This window comes from Peromyscus eremicus, chromosome 2, assembly GCF_949786415.1.
Source record: "Peromyscus eremicus chromosome 2, PerEre_H2_v1, whole genome shotgun sequence".
NCBI classification, from domain to species: Eukaryota; Metazoa; Chordata; class Mammalia; order Rodentia; family Cricetidae; genus Peromyscus; species Peromyscus eremicus.
This window is the reverse complement of record NC_081417.1, coordinates 84000831-84017117: the sequence shown is the minus strand read 5'-3', so window position 1 is coordinate 84017117 and position 16287 is coordinate 84000831.

The following is a 16287-nucleotide window of genomic DNA, read 5'->3' as shown; positions in this document are numbered from 1 at the left end:
ATGCCTGTCTTCATTAGCACACCCCCTCTTAATCTTCCTAAGCAAAAGTTATTCTTCTATAGGTTCTTCTATTTCTCAGGACCTAGACAAATGTTGAAGAGAAACCCAGGCAAGGTCATACTCATAATAAAACATATTACATATGAGCTGCCTTCACTTCATTAATCTGCTCCACTTTCCCAATCACTGAACCAACAGCCTCAGAACCCTCCTCAACAAAAGGTTCTGAAAATCATTCTCAATATGCAGGGGTGGAGTGCAAGATGCTAGTCACACAGCAGGGAAATTCTGGAAGTTTCATCTTCTTATCCAAGGATGACAGGAAAAGTTATAGAGAAAAGAGTGTGAGGTCCTGGTCAGACGTCTGGGCTTCAGCCTCATCTCTTAATTACTACCTTTGTGATTTGGGAATTATAAATAGTAATCGATATTCAGTTGCTTCACCTTCAAAAGTAAAGAAAGTATGCCAGAAACGCTTTTGTAATCAGTGTAACAAATGCAGGCAATGGTGGCTGGAGGGATGGCTTAGTGGTTAAGAGTTCTTACTGTTCCTCCACAGGGGTCAAGTTCGGGTCCAATGTTGGGCAGCTCACACTTACTGCAGCATCAGCTCTAGGGGATCTTACTTCCTTTTCTGGCCTTCTTGTGTACCTGCACTTATGGGCAGTTAGGCACACACAGACACACACACACAGACACACACACACAGGCACACACACACACACACAAATTTTAATAAATGCAATCATTAGAGAGTACACAATGGAGTCTATGATGCTATGGGAAAGATCTAGTATTGCATTAAACACTGGGAATCACAAAGTCCAGTGCCTGCATCCGCCACAGTTATAGTAATGATGCCAGCACAAGTACCTTTGACTGAGCTGGGGAGCTATGATTACCTACCATTTAACCATTTTCTCTCTTGAAGTTATCCTTAATTTGAACCACCCTCAGAATCTTCTGGGGCTAAGGTAAGAGCAAGCTTGTTAAAACACTGATTGCTGGTTCCCACCTACAAAATTAGACCCCTGAGTACAGAGTTGAGCCTGAGATTCTGCAATTCTAACAACTTCTCCATGATATTGATGGTGTAGGGCCAAGGGCAATACTTTAGAAATGTCTGTCTGTCCCATACTCTATATTTAAGTTGTAGCCCATTCCCTGTATCTTCTAGAGAGTATCTGAAATGAACCCCTACTTCAGAGAGTTCCCATTTCCCCACACTATTACACCCCTGCAGTTCTCCCTGAATCCTGTGAGACTTAGAAGATCCCTGGTTTTAGAAATCTTTGCATTTGTATTTGCCTTGCCTTCCCAGGGTGACTGGAAAGTTTCTTGAGGCTTTGCCTTTATGAATTTTTGTATCTTTCTTTATCACTAGTGGCACAGGTCTGCTTAGACCAATAAAGCACACACCTGCTTTATTGCTTCCAACTTCCTTCCACCAAAGTGTCTGTCTCTTGAATGACTTTGAAGACACTCTAGGCTTCTGCCCAAAGGAAAACAACAGAAGGCCTTCAGCATCCTTTTTTTTCTGTCTAGCAAATGTGTCACCATACTGTTGTGTTTCCAAGAGAGCCACCTTCCATTGCCCACAGCTGCCTGTTATTACTGCTCTGCTGCTAACATCACCCTGCTCCCAGAAGGGATTTTGCCCTCCCCCACCTCCTAGTTTCCTTTGCCTAGAGATCCCCATATGAAATTCATTTTTTTCCTTAATTTTTATAATAACAAAGGATAGGCTGTCACAAAATGGGAGATTTGTCTAAAGAGGTGTTCCATATGCCTAGAGAGTCCCATAATTAAGTTCAGTCTTTCCCTTAATTTTTACAGCAATGAAGAATAGGCTATAATGAATTGGAAGATTTGTCTAAAGGGCTATACCATATAGAAGGAATTAGTGAAAAAGATTAATTCATAATTACAGCTCAAGCCCAGAGGAGACAAGATTCCTGGATTTTTTACTTGCCTCCAGGGAGCATCTCTAAGGTTAAGTCCTGTCACTCACTAAAACTGATCCATTTCTTGCTGGTTGGATTCATAGAGACCCAGAACGAAAGCCTACCTCAACCAAGGTAACAGCTCCTAAGCATTGGTGTCTCCAGTTCCATCTCTTCCAGGGTTCTGAAAGTGAAAACTCTCAATTATTTTGGGGACAGTCTTGCCTCTACACAAAAGGAATGCTTTGGTTCCAAGACTTCATCAATATAATCCGAGTCGCTGAGCATCAAAACAATTCCCAAATGCCTACCATTCCATAGTTAAAGCTACCTGCATTTGCAATATAATTCCTGCATTCCAAGCTCAGGGAGCATCACAAAAAGGGGAGAAAGGACTGTAAGAACCAGAGAACCAGAAAGTCTTTTATGAGATTGTATCTCCTATAAATTAGAGAAAAGCTACATTCACAATACCTCAAAAATATAGCTGCCTAAACAAGACCCAAATAATGACAACCTCAGTAGATATGCTACCATGTAAGGGGAGAATCTCACAGGGTTCCACTCCTAGACAAAGGACTACAGGCAACTAATGACTGCCAAGAGAGGGAGAATTAGCCCCTCCCAGGAATGATACCTTTGATTGGCTATCCAAGAGCAAGTGTTCATCCCTGAAGTCATATCTAAGAAAGCCACAATCTATGGATTCAGCAGCTTGTTTCTATATATTTATGCATTTATATACATATGTAACAATAACAATCAAAAGGAAAGAGGATTTCAATTTGAGAGAGACCGAGAGGAGTACACGGGAAAAGGTTGGAAAAGGGAACATGGGAGGGATTAGAGAGAAGAAAGGGAAGGGAAAGTGGTGTAACTATATTTTATCTATTTTTTTATTTAAAAAAACGCCTTTATTTCCCCAGTATCTCTTCCTGAAGAATTTTAAAAACCAAACCAAAAATCTTTATGTCTGTTTTACCCGTGGTCACTTTTTACACATGGTCAAGTATTGACAATGTGTTTATGAATAAATGCATGCAGATAAATGCATATTAATTTGATCCACTATTATCCATTTATAGATTGCCTTGTGTTGGGAAACAGATTGAAGCAGCTGAAACAGTATTCTTGACTCTCTAGCCTTCCCTCTGTTCCTAATGCTTAAAGGCAAGTTAGACAGTATCAAGGTACTTTCACAGCAGATCAAAATCCTTGAGCCTATCTGGCCACACAATGGGCCAGCCCTTCATCAGTTTTGCTCCCCTCCTGAATAATTATGTGCTTTGCATCTGCTGATGTTGTTATCCAGGCACCTGCAGTTCCTCGCTTGGAAGGCCCTGCCTTAAGCAATGACCAAAGGATGGAGCCAGCACAGTTTGTCCCTATTGCTTATTTGTGAAGATGAGCTGGTCCATCTGTCTACATGCCACAGACCCCGGGTGGCAAAAAGCAATAAAAGGCAAGTATTCTCTGACAGCTCTTTCAGCATAACACTGGCGTGAGCAGAGGTTATTATCTTGTAATGTCACTGTTATTTCCAACAGCCCCCAACGGATCTTCTGACTGTGGCAAGACAAAGAGGCAGACACTGTTAACATAGCCTCCGTATTTTGTAAGGGGCAGCAGCGCTACGCTACACTTCCAGAATGTTTTTTTTTTTTTTTTTTTTTTTTTTTTAACCATCTATTGATTGGCATATTGACTGCAATTTGAGGCCTCTTCATCCATTGAAGTAGTCCATGGTGTATTTACTTAATAAATCTAATCTCAAATTGGTACAAGACCACTGCAGGGAGAACATGGCTTATAAGCTTTTTGATACACCAGAGAGAAATAGACTAAAGGATGAGCATCTTCAGTCCAAGCTTTACCGTCAAGTTGCTGTACGACCTTGGACCGATCACTTCTCAGGGCCTCTTTTCTACAGCCAAGGTCTGGACCTCAAAGTGCTGACAATTCAAGGATTCATATTTCAATATTTGCAGATTCTGTGAGTTGCAGCGTGAACTGCTTGAGAAGGCCCCCAGAATAGCAGCCCAGTAATTGCAATGTATATTCTAACAGCAGCAGCTGTAGAAACAGAGCCAGCCCCTCCCCGGGCTTCCTCTTTAAGGGTGATATGCCAGAATGAGAAACAAAATTACTGCGTCTGTTCAGCAAATTCCTCTTGACAAAATCTTTAAGCGTTGACAAGAGTAATATACTGAAAATTAGTTTAGAAGTGTTTCAAGTTTCAAAAATCAATCAAAATCAAATTAGATTCTGAAGACGCTTGTCTTTTGAGTTTTAGGAAAAAATAAAGATTCGCTTCAGCAACTCTGAAAAGTGCCTTTGACCCTGAAAGAGGTGACACTCACAGAGAACGTGATCGTTCTTCTTTAAATCTACATCTTGGGCCCTTCCAAGGACTTTACCAAGTATACCTTTGTCCTATTGTCTCTGGCATTAGCAAATAACTTACCGGTTGAAGTATATCTTCTTCCTATTTCTCTTTCTTCTTGCTACCAATGTCCTCATCCAAGGCTGGAGACATAAAAACATATAAGGGAAAAAGACTTGGTCTTACTTCTGTGAGTAGTAATAGGGCCTTATGGTGGGACAAAGAATAATGACTGGACTGTGGTTTCCTCTTTTAACTGCATCTGATTGTCAAGTGCAAACAGGTATTTCAGGATAAAGGAAGGTGTGCCCCTGTGAGGTGAATAATGAAGTCGAGTTTTGTGTTTCACCTCACTTTCCTGATCTATCTTACCCCCTTCTGAATGGTTTTTGGGAGATTTAGGAGGGCTTATCATGAATCCTTAAATTATTCGGACAGCTAAAGGCAGCCCACAGATGACCTCTTGTCTTTCCCCTACTGTCTGTCAGTGTGCACGTGAAGCTGCCATAGCTAAAAGGCCTCTTGAGAGCCTCAGATTTCTGGGCCCAGGGTGCCATTCCTCAATTTTTTTTTGGGAGGGGTCTTTTATAAGACAAAGGACTCCCTTGTTCTGTGAAAACTGGTCTCTAAGAGTTTATGCTCAGGCCAAGAATTCCTTATTGCATAAATATTTTTTTCTGAACTGTGTTAGATTCTGATGAGGCCCTTCTAATCATCAGGGCTCTGACAAGGAGCCAAGAGAGTTTGTGTTGATGTTTGTGTGTGGATTTGGTGCCTCTCATTGCTGATCTGCTTAGCTGTGACACCATCTTTCTTAAGGATACACACAGCTCATCTTTGGATATATTAGCATGGGATAGCTATAGTCAAGAGTATCTATATATTTATTACAAATGATGGGAAATGGAGTCTGCTTCATATCTCTTAATAAAACAGCCCTTTCAACTGGTCATTTGGAACAAAACAACAGTCTGTTAAAGAGAATAAACTTCTCTAATTTTTGATGAAAAAAGGGAAGTAAATGCTGGCAATTTTTCAGTGTTAAAATTTTTTATGTCCAAGTCATAAGGGCTTTACGGTTGCTTGAAATAAGCTGGCAGGACCTCCATTATATATAATATTTCTTCCTTTATTTTTATTTATTTGTGTTTTAGAACATTCAGTTGTAGAACAGGAAAATAATTCCAGATATTTCAAACAAAAACTGGAGCATTTGTTCATAATTCAGAAGAAACCCTAAGTAGGTAGGGTAAGAGAGTAACAAAAATACAGACACTGCCTTCCTAACCTTACTTGTCAAGGCTTCGTGGTTAAGAGGAATGTTGAAGAGATCACCTTGGCAACAGAGGGCCTGGCAGTGATGTCTCTAGTCTGGATGCCTGTTGTGTTTTTAGCATCTCCTCTCTCTCCAGTGAATGAATCTGAACAGGACAACATCCTGATTGTTGCCCCATCATATCCTGCTCACTGAGTCCCTCCACAGTAGCCTGGGGCTTCCTGATATGTTTCCTATCCAACTAGATTATCATGACTCAGATATCCTGTATGTATATGCAGGTTGAGGGAATGATTTGGTTTATGCTCATTGTGTAAATTTGTTGTAGGTGTCCTCTTCAATGACTTTCCTGTGGACTCTGACAACATTGCAGTTTGAGCTCATCCCCATTATGTTATGAGCAGGTAATGCTTGCATATCCATATTTAGTATCTATTTTGCAACCCAAACCACAATCTTTCCATGTCTTCACTTTTCTTTTGGTTTAAGAACTCTCATCCCTCACCTCACCATGGTGAAATCCTGACCCTATGCTTTGTAAAGATCCATTTGCCTTTGTTTTAATGTTTATCTATTTTTGTGTGATATTTCTAGGATTACTTTTCGTAGTCAACCATCACTTGTGAAACAAGTCATTGGAGTTATCTTCTGCCCATTTTCTCTACTGTTTCAAAGACATACATATACCTACCTACCTACATACATGTGTGTACACAAACCTGCATAAAGAAACACTCTTCAGATTCTTATCACCAACTGTGGTCTATAATTTCAAATTTCCATATCATCCTTTCCACCAGATTATATTTATTTCTTAAGATTTGATTACACACAATTTCCCTTGGGTTTCTAGAGTTCTTGCTTTTTATATTTATTCCCATAATGGTCAATACATTGTTTCCTTACTACTCACAATAATTAGCTCTCACCCTTCTCATGCACATACCAGGCACTCTAGGCAAATAAAGGTATTTATATAAGTGCTTTCACTTTTTGCTCAGCTAGCTCTGGTTTGATAAGTATCATGTGCATGTGTACATGTGATATGGTATGTATGTGTGCATATGATATTGTGTGTGTACATGTGTGCGTAGAAGTCAAAGACTGATATCACCTGTCTTTCTCAGATGCTCTTTACCATTCTTTTGAAACAGCATTACTCATTGAAGCTGTAACTAACATACTCAGCTGGATTAGCTGAGCAGAGAGAGCCCTAGGGATTCTCCTGTCTCTATCACTCAACCCTCAATGCTAGAGTAATATGCTCATGCCACCATGCCTGGCTATAGATAGATAGATAGATAGATAGATAGATAGATAGATAGATAGATAGATAGATGATATATAGATATAGATATAGATATAGGTGATATAGATACAGATATAGATATAATGGTGCATGATGGTGCAGCAACTACTTTACTTATCAAGTCATTGCCCCACTTCTTCACAACTATCTTGAGAGCCAAACATCTTACTTGGACTTAATATGTGTGTTTCTCTCAAAAAACACTGGATTCAGGCATATATTGGACTGTTTGACATTGGCTATCAGACATTTTGTAGGTAGGAGTGTAGCTGGAGAATTTCTCTCCAGCTCCCGCCAAGTCCTGCCTATCCCAGAGCCCACTTATAAAATAAACACGCAGACTCTTACATTATTTAAACTGCTTGGCCATTAGCTCAGGCCTATAATTGTCTAGCTCTTACTCTTATATTTAGCCCATTTCTATTAATCTATACTTTGCCACTTGGCTCGTGGCTTACTGGTACCTTACATTTTTCTTGTCCTGGCGGTGGCTCCAGGCAGTCTCTCCTTCTCCATTCCTGTTCCCTCCATTCTCTTCCCTCTTAGTCCTGCCTATACTTCCTGTCTGGCTACTGGCCAATCAGTGTTTATTTATACAGAGCGATATCCACAGCATAGGAGCACCAAGATGGAGAAACTAATATGTTTCTTCATCCTTCTATTCCAGCCTAGAAAATAACTCAGCACATAGTGTATACTCAGTCATTTTCAATTGAAGTAATTGGAGGAAGTAAATATATATATATATATATATATATATATATATAGTAATAATCATTATAACATAATGCTAAAAATTGGCTTCTTCAAAATGTGTTCTGACAGTTTAATAAGTACCACATGGGCATTTGGAAAATTCAAATACAGAAAAAGCTAAATTAAAATTTATTCAAAGTTGATATAAAACTATATTTAAGTATCATTTCCATATAATTATTTTTCTATGTATATCAGTAATATTTTACTTAACAAAAATTTTATAACTATATCAGTTTTATAGCCACTTCTCTTTATATTTTTCAGTTATATCATAGGAGACACTTTTTTAGTACAGCTTTAATTTTTTATTGAAAAACACACTTTCCAATGGCTATGGAGTATTTTAGTTATTAATGTACACAGATATACTTAATATTATTTTTTTCTTTCTTATATATTCTATGAATTAACCAGTTGTTAGAGATTATGACAACTTTTAGGAGGAGATATTTTATCAAAACCTTGAATAGATATGAAAGTATGTAAGTAAATATATAAGTAGAGAGAGACAGAGGGAGGAGAGAGAGAGAGAGAATATATAGAAATCCAGAAGAATATAAATTTCAGAACACTCTTACTTTTCTGCTTTGATTATTTCTTGCATTAATTATGGTAAGAGGGAACGTTTAGTTCCAATAGATTTTTTATACATCAATTGTTTAAAGGTAAAGTTTTAGAAAATAGGATAAGGAATTAGGAATTGATAATACCTGGTCTCATTTTGATCCTTTCATTTCTCCTAACACTCAACACGTTCAATCTTTCCCATATTACCATCAAGGTGTGTTTCTTAACCCTTCCTTCTTCTCCATCCACTGAGCAATGTAGTAGGTCAGCACAGCATTTGTTCTCCAGAGCTATGGCCACAGTTCTCTCTTGGAGCTTTTTGTATCACATCTCTCTTTTTAAGGTAATGATAATCCAAAGACTTTTCCATGGAACATGGGTCCTATGTGGTATAAGAGGTATCATGACATGTGGAACTATGGAACCATATTCATCTTTTGCCTCTTTTAAAATATCAAACACATCAGTTTACTGAATGTTCTGGGGAGTTCTATAGTTAAACAGTACAATTTACTAAGCTTCTTTCATTCTTTCAAAATATTTGCTGCATGTCTATTATGTGTGGCAGTCATGTACGTACGTGTATGTGTGAATGACTACTCTTTTTGTTTGTTTTTTGAGACAGGATTTATCTATGTAGCTTTGACACCTTTCCTGGAACTCACTCTGTAGCACAGGTTGGCCTCAAACTCACAGAGAACTGCTTGCCTCTGCCTCCTGCGTGCTGGGATTAAAGGCATGCGTCACTACCGTCCAGCGACTGCTCTTAATAATTAGTTAAACTTGAGCCATGCAATTTCTCTACGAGAGGTATTTTATATTGTATATTTCATATAAATTCTGAAGTAAGTTCTAAATACTAGATAAAAATACACATAGTATTAAACAGTTCTCTGTATAAGGTAAATTATAAATCTCTACAGTGAGTGGTGGTGTTGGTTGTTTTTTACCCTTTTCCTCTTTCTTTTTTTGGCTCTTTGCGGGGGGGGGGCACTACCCAGTTCTCAAATAAATACACACATAGAGGCTTATTCTTTCTTATGAATGCTCAGCCTTAGCTTGGCTTGTTTCTAGCCAGTTTTTCTTAAATTAAATTATCCCATCTAATCAGGCAGTGGTGGCACTCACCTTTAATCCTAGCACTGGAGAGGCAGAGCCAGGCGAATCTCTGTGAGTTCACAGGCCAGCCTGGTCTACAGAGTGAGTTCCAGGACAGGCACCAAAGCTACACAAAGAAACCCAGTCTCAAAAAAAAAAAAATTATCCCATCTCCCTTCTGCCTCTGGGCTTTTTCCTTTTTTTACTTCTGTGTATCCTACTTTTACTGCATGACTGTCTGTGGGGCTGGGTGGCTGGCCCATTCTTTTCTCACTCCTTGATCAGTCTTGCTTTTTCAATCTCTCTTTTTCTCCTGTTTAATTCTCTCTAACTGCCAATCCCTCCTATTCTTTTTCCTGCCTTGCTATTGACTGCTCAGCTTTTATTAGACCAATCAGGTCTTTTAGGCAGGCAAAGCAACACAGCTTCACAGAGTTAAACAAATGCAAAATAAAAGAATGCAACACATTTTTGTGTCTTTAAAACAAATGTTCCACAGCATAAACAAATGTAACACCTCTTAAATTAATATTCCACAACAGAGCGGCATTCAAGATCCTTCCCATTGTGGCTTGGTAGCAATTTTCTAATTTCATACTCTGTTGTACCTCACTATAACTGAAAATAAAAGTGTCCTAAAATACATTCTCCTATCTGAATGTGTCATCGTTTCTCAGTATTTTTATACCTTGCTGTCTGCTTTTTTCACCTACTGACCTTCTTCAAGGATGATAGTTGATATTCCACCCACAGAAAATATCAAATCTGTGCAGTAGCATTCCATCAGTGATCACTCCTTTCTCTTCAGCTGTGAACCTGGCCTCTAAAGGTTGAACCATTTCTCCAACTCAATCATCCCTTTCTTATCACTCAGATCCTTTTTTGTCTCGTGTACAAAGCATTTCTCAATGCCCCAAAGAGGGAAAATATATGTTCTTCTGTAATATCTGTGTATTAAATACTTTGTGTTGGTACAAAAAAAAATGACAAAAGCAACTTAAGAAAAGATTTGTTTTGATTCATAGTCTTAAAGTATAGTCCATCACTGAGGGGAAATCATGGTAGCAAGAGCTTGAGGCAAGTGCCCATACTGCATCCACAGTCATGAAGCAGAGAGATGTACACTAATACACAGCTCACAATTTTCTTTTTATTTAGCTGAGGACACCTGCTCATAGAACATTACCACCAATATTATGGTGGATCTTCTCCCATTGATTAATTGAATCTAGAAGCCTCCTCACAGACATGCTTAGTAGATTATTTCCATTGCAATTTTAAACTTCAATTGGCAATTAAAATTAATCAGCATAGCCTGGGAGTAAACTTGAAGTAAAGTTTACTAACCATCATTCTTATTTTATAGGTGAGGAAACTGACGTCTGAAGAGAGTTTCCAAAGTGAGGAAGCTAGTTCATCTGTTCATACAATTTTGGTTTCTCCGCACATTTTGTGGTCTTTACTATCATTCATATTACATTTCAAAGAGATGAGAGTAGAAGCAATGCCTGTCTAGAAGCTTTCAGGAATTGTGAAGTGGGGAAGGGTTAGCTCAGACACACGAGGCTTTAACAAACCTTGGGTGTGTTTATGGCATCATTTGCACCTGGCATATTCAGCACAGATTTTTAGGGATTTAATTTAGCTTGCAAAGGAAGTCGTATAAACTCAGGAAATGGGGTAGAAAAATATATGAGAGAAAACCAGCTAGTCAGAATCTATTAAGCTCATTAAAATGTGTTGGCTTGAATTTCAATTTGTGGGGGAATATTGGTTAATCCTACTTTTCTGTGACTATTAACTTTGTAGTTTCTCAAATTAGCCCCTTGTTGCTATATTTAAAATTTATCAGTTCCAGCTTCTGACAAACAAAGACTCTCAAAGTACAGATTATAATAACCATTATTGACACATTTATCTATTGATGTACAACATTATGTAGAGCAACATTGCAATTGTCTTATTTCCTATATTGTTCAACATTGTGTCCATATATCCAGGCAGAACCAAGACCAGACATGATAAGTAACACTTCAAAGTAAACTAAAATTAGAAGGGCAGTTTTGGGATTTACACCCATGTGTTCTACCTCCTGTGATTCCAGGAGAGTTCTCAACAAGAAGTGACTTAATGAGAATATGAATTGGAAGGTATTACTCTGAATTACAACTGCTTTGGTATAGATGGATCAGAGGCCTCCATGAGAAAAAAGGAGTGGAAAGGCAGTCATGAAGCTCTGTAGACACAACCATATGGTTATAAAGCTAGCCTGTTTTTCTAGCTTCTAAAAAGACAGGATTGCTCTCAATCCTGTTTGTTATTGTTGTCTCCAAGCAAGAATGAGGGCTGTGCCTGTGTTATGTGAAGAATTATCTCATCTCATCCAGCACCTGGTGCTGAAACAGGTTTGACTAGAACACATTTGGAAGGATTTATGTAAGGCTTGAAGTGTATTATTTTCTATGGATAGTTTTTAAGATATTAAATAATGATGCAAAGTCTCCATTTTAATCTCAGAGTGAATAGCATGTTCATTATCTTGAAAGATAATTTCATAAAGATTTACTGGAAAGTATCTCTGTATCAGACATCATGTGGTGTTGTGAAGCATGTGAAAAGGGCAAAGTCCTTTCCATTCAGGAAGCACAGGCTGGCAGAAATAATGTCAAGGTAAAACTTAAACATCTGAGTGATCGGAGCTATCCAGAAGAGAACAAAAGTAAGAGAGCTGAATCTTCCTAGAAACACACACATGTACACACATTCATTATACTTTTGAGCAAGAGGAGGTCTGAGGTCTATTCAGATTCTCTGCTGGACCTCTTAGAAGTCCACAGGCTTGAGACTAAAGAGCAAAGCATCACCAGTGCTGAAAAAAATGTTCACAGCAGTCTTAGAGTATTCAGGTCAGTGAAAGTAAAATCCAGTGATAGCTGTACCCTGGCATCACTGTGCAACCCTTCCAAATTTCAGTTGCACCATAGAGGACATGAAGCCACACTTTGGAGAAATTTTGACCAGTGTGTGGGTCTAGGTTAGTGTCTGACAGTGAAACAATAGATTTGCAATGCAAATGAGAGAAGTAATCATTAACATATAGACTAGTTTTAGCCAGGCATGTCTGGAAATCATGAGATTCATTCACAGTAGCCAAATTATGGAATCTGCCTATGTGCCCATGAACAGATGAATAGATAGAGACAATGCGCTATAGATAAACAGTGGAGTATTATTCAGCCATTCAGGAGGATCTATCTATCTATCTATCTATCTATCTATCTATCTATCTATCTATCTACATATATATTTCTATTGTCATTAAATTTATATATATACATATGTATAAATATATATAAAACATATGTATATGTTATGTATCTATGTAATATCTAGGATCCACCAATAAGAAAAAAAAGATTTTTTTTTGTGTCTGACTTATTTCCATTAATTTACTCTTTTCCATATTGGTGGATCCTAGATATTACATAGATACATAACATATACATATGTTTTATATATATATATTTATACATATGTATATATATAAATTTAATGACAATAGAAGTGAAACTTGGAGAAATCAAAAGGATTAAACAGAATTAGGAAGTATGGAGAAGGGAGAATGCATGAATGAATGAGAACAAAAACCATGATATACTTTTAAAACCCCATCACTGTGTATGCTAAATATATGTCAATACCTTATTAAAATAAGGAATTGATAAGCATAAGATTTAAAATAAATAATACAAAATTAAGTACCACTTAAAGGGACATAATTTTGCTAAAACAGATAATACAAGCAAGAATAGCATCCCAAGGCATGGTGGTCTGAGTAGGAATGGCCCCCATAGACTCCTGCATTTGAATGCTTGGACCATAAAGAGATGCACTATTAGGAGGTGTGGCTTTGGAGTAGGTATGGCCTTGTTGGAGGAAGTGTGTCACTGTTGAGGTGGGCTTTGTGCTCAAGCCCAGGCTTAGTGGCACACAACATCTTTTCACCTGCAGATTAAGATATAGAATTCTCCTAGACATCTAACAGCAAGCTGATCTCCAAAATATATAAAGAACTCAAGAAGCTATACATTATAAAGCCAAATAATTCAATTTAAAAAGTGGGGACAGACCTAAACAGAGAATTCTCAACAGAATAATCTCACATGGCAGAGTAACACTTTTAAAAAATGTACAAAAGCCTTAGCCATCAGAGAAATGCAAATCAAAACCACTCTGAGATTTCATCTTACACCTGGCAGAATGACTAAGATCAAAAACACAAAGGATAGGTTACAATAGAGAGGATGTGGAGCAAGGGGGATACTCCTCCATTGTAGGAGTGCAAATTTGTACAACCACTTTGAAAATCAATATGACAGTTTCTCAGAAAATTGGGAATCGATCTACCTCAAGAACCAGCTTACCACTCTTGGACATGCAATACATCCTAAAGGATGCTCAATCATACCGCAAGGGCACCTCCTTAACTATGTTTATAGTAATTTTATTTGTAATAGCCAGAAGATAGAAACAACCTAGCTGCCTCTCAATCCAAGAATTGATAAAGAAAATGTGATACATTTATACAATGGAATATTACTCAGCTGTTAAAAACAAGACATCAGGAAATTTGAAGGCAAATGGACAGAACTAGAAAAAATCATCCTGTGTGAGGTAAACCAGACCCAGAAAGACAAACATGGTATGTATTCACTCAAAAGTGAATATTAACTGTAAAGTAAAGGACAACAATACTACAATCTACATACCCAGAGAGGCTAGGTAACAAGGAGGGCCTAAGCGGGGATGCATGTATCTCCCTGGGAAGAAGAAATAGAAGAGCACTCCTTTATGGACTGGGGGTAGGTGGGAATGGGGATGGGAACTTGAGGAATAAGGTTGGAGCAGGAGAGAACTAAAAGAGTGACTGGAAGGGAGGCATTTTAGGGTCAGGTAGAAACTTGATGTAAAGGAAATTCCCACGAACCTACAAAGATGACCCCAGTTAAGACTCCTAGCAATGGTGGATGCATAGCCTGAATTGGTCATCTTCTGTGACCCAGTGGTACTTCCCGTGGAGGGATTGGGACACAAGCCCATCCATATAACCTTTGACCTATAGTCTGTCCTACCTGTGGGAAATGCGTGTGTAAGGGTGACATGGAGATTGTGGAAGTGGCCAACCTATGACTGGTCCAGCCTCAGACACATCCCAAGAGAGTGAGTCCATACCTGACACTGCCTAGAGTGTCAGGACCCAGAGACCGCATGTCCCAGAGACCTAGGATAGAACAAAACGCAATTGGGGAAAAAATGGCAATATAATGATGCCTAAGAATATTTTGCTCTGTTCATAGATTGGTGACTACCCCAATTATCATTAGAGAGCCTTTATCCAATAACTGATGGAAACAGATACAGAGAACCACAACCAAACATTAGGCCAAACTCAGGGAATCCTGCTGAAGAGAGGGAGGAAGGATTATAGGAGTCAGAGGGGTCAAGAACATCATAAGACTCGAGAATTGTTGAGACCAAGGTTGGATAAAGCACAGGGAAAATAGCCAAACGAACGGAAACACATGAAATACGAACCAATGGCTGAGGGGTCACCAACTGGATCAGGCCCTCTGAGTGGGTGAGACAGTTGATTGGCCTGATCTGTTTGGGAGGCATCCAGGCAGTGGGACTGGGTCCTGTGCTCATTGCATGAGTCGTCTGTTTGAAACCTGGGGCCTATGCAGGGTCGCTTGGCTCGGCCTGGGAGGAGGGGACTGGACCTACCTGGACTGAGTCCACCAGGATGATCTCAGTCTGCGGGGAAGGCTTTGCCCTGGAGGAGATGGGAATGGGGGGCTGGCTGGGGGGAAGGTAAGGGGGCGGGAGGGGGGAGAACAAGGGAATCCGTGGCTGATATGTAGAACTGAATTGTATTGCAAAATAAAAATTTAAAAAAAAAAAAAAAAAGAACATCACAAGAAAATACACAGAAACAACTAGCCTGGCTCATAGGAACTCAGAGTCTGAACCAACAACCAGGGAGCCTGCATGGGACCAACTTAAACCCTCTACATGTATTTGACATTTGTGTAGCTTGTTCTATTTTTGTGGAATATTCCTTTACACCATGTGAAGATATGTCGTTGTGATTGGTTTAATAAAGAGATGAATGGCCATTAACTGGGCAGGAAAATGTTAAGTGGGACTTCTAGGGACAGAGAACTTTGAGAAGAAGATAGGTGGAGTCACCAGCCAGACAGAGAGAAAGCAGGATGAGGATCATAGAGTCAAGCTAACCAAGCCAAATAAAAGAACATAGATTTAAAAAATATGGGTTAATTTAAGTTATAAAAACTAGTTAGGAAGAAGCCTAAGCTAAGGCCAAACATTTATAACTAATAATAAATCTCCATGTCATTTTGTTTAATCTTGTGACCCAGAGAAAAATCTATTTACATATGATGCCCAATGTCCAGCCACATACATCCACATAAGGCCTGAGAGAGCTTAAAAAAAAAGTTCAAAACACAGAGTAAACACTGCTTCTTGTCACAACTTCCAAGTGACTAAGGTCTCTCAGATAGGCTTGGCATGCAGAGACTGCCTGCGGCTGTAACCAACAGCCAGCACCATGCCCAGCAACATGAGCTAAGCTCAGCTGCCAGGCAGCTGACAAAGCAATTTAAGATTTGTGTCATGTAATCAGAGAACACTGCAGATGCTCAGTAAAGACAGATCCACGTGGAAAAAAAAAACCTCTAAATAAGTTACAGTGTGCTTAAAAAATGTGCACAGGCTTAAAAAGGAAAAGAAAATGGGCATAGACAGTCATAGAAAAAAATACATGTTTTATAAATAAAAAGTCCTTAAGGAGAAAATAAAATAATATAAAAAGGATGGAAATATAAAAAGATGGAAAATACACAGAGAATCTGGATCCTGTATGGTTTCT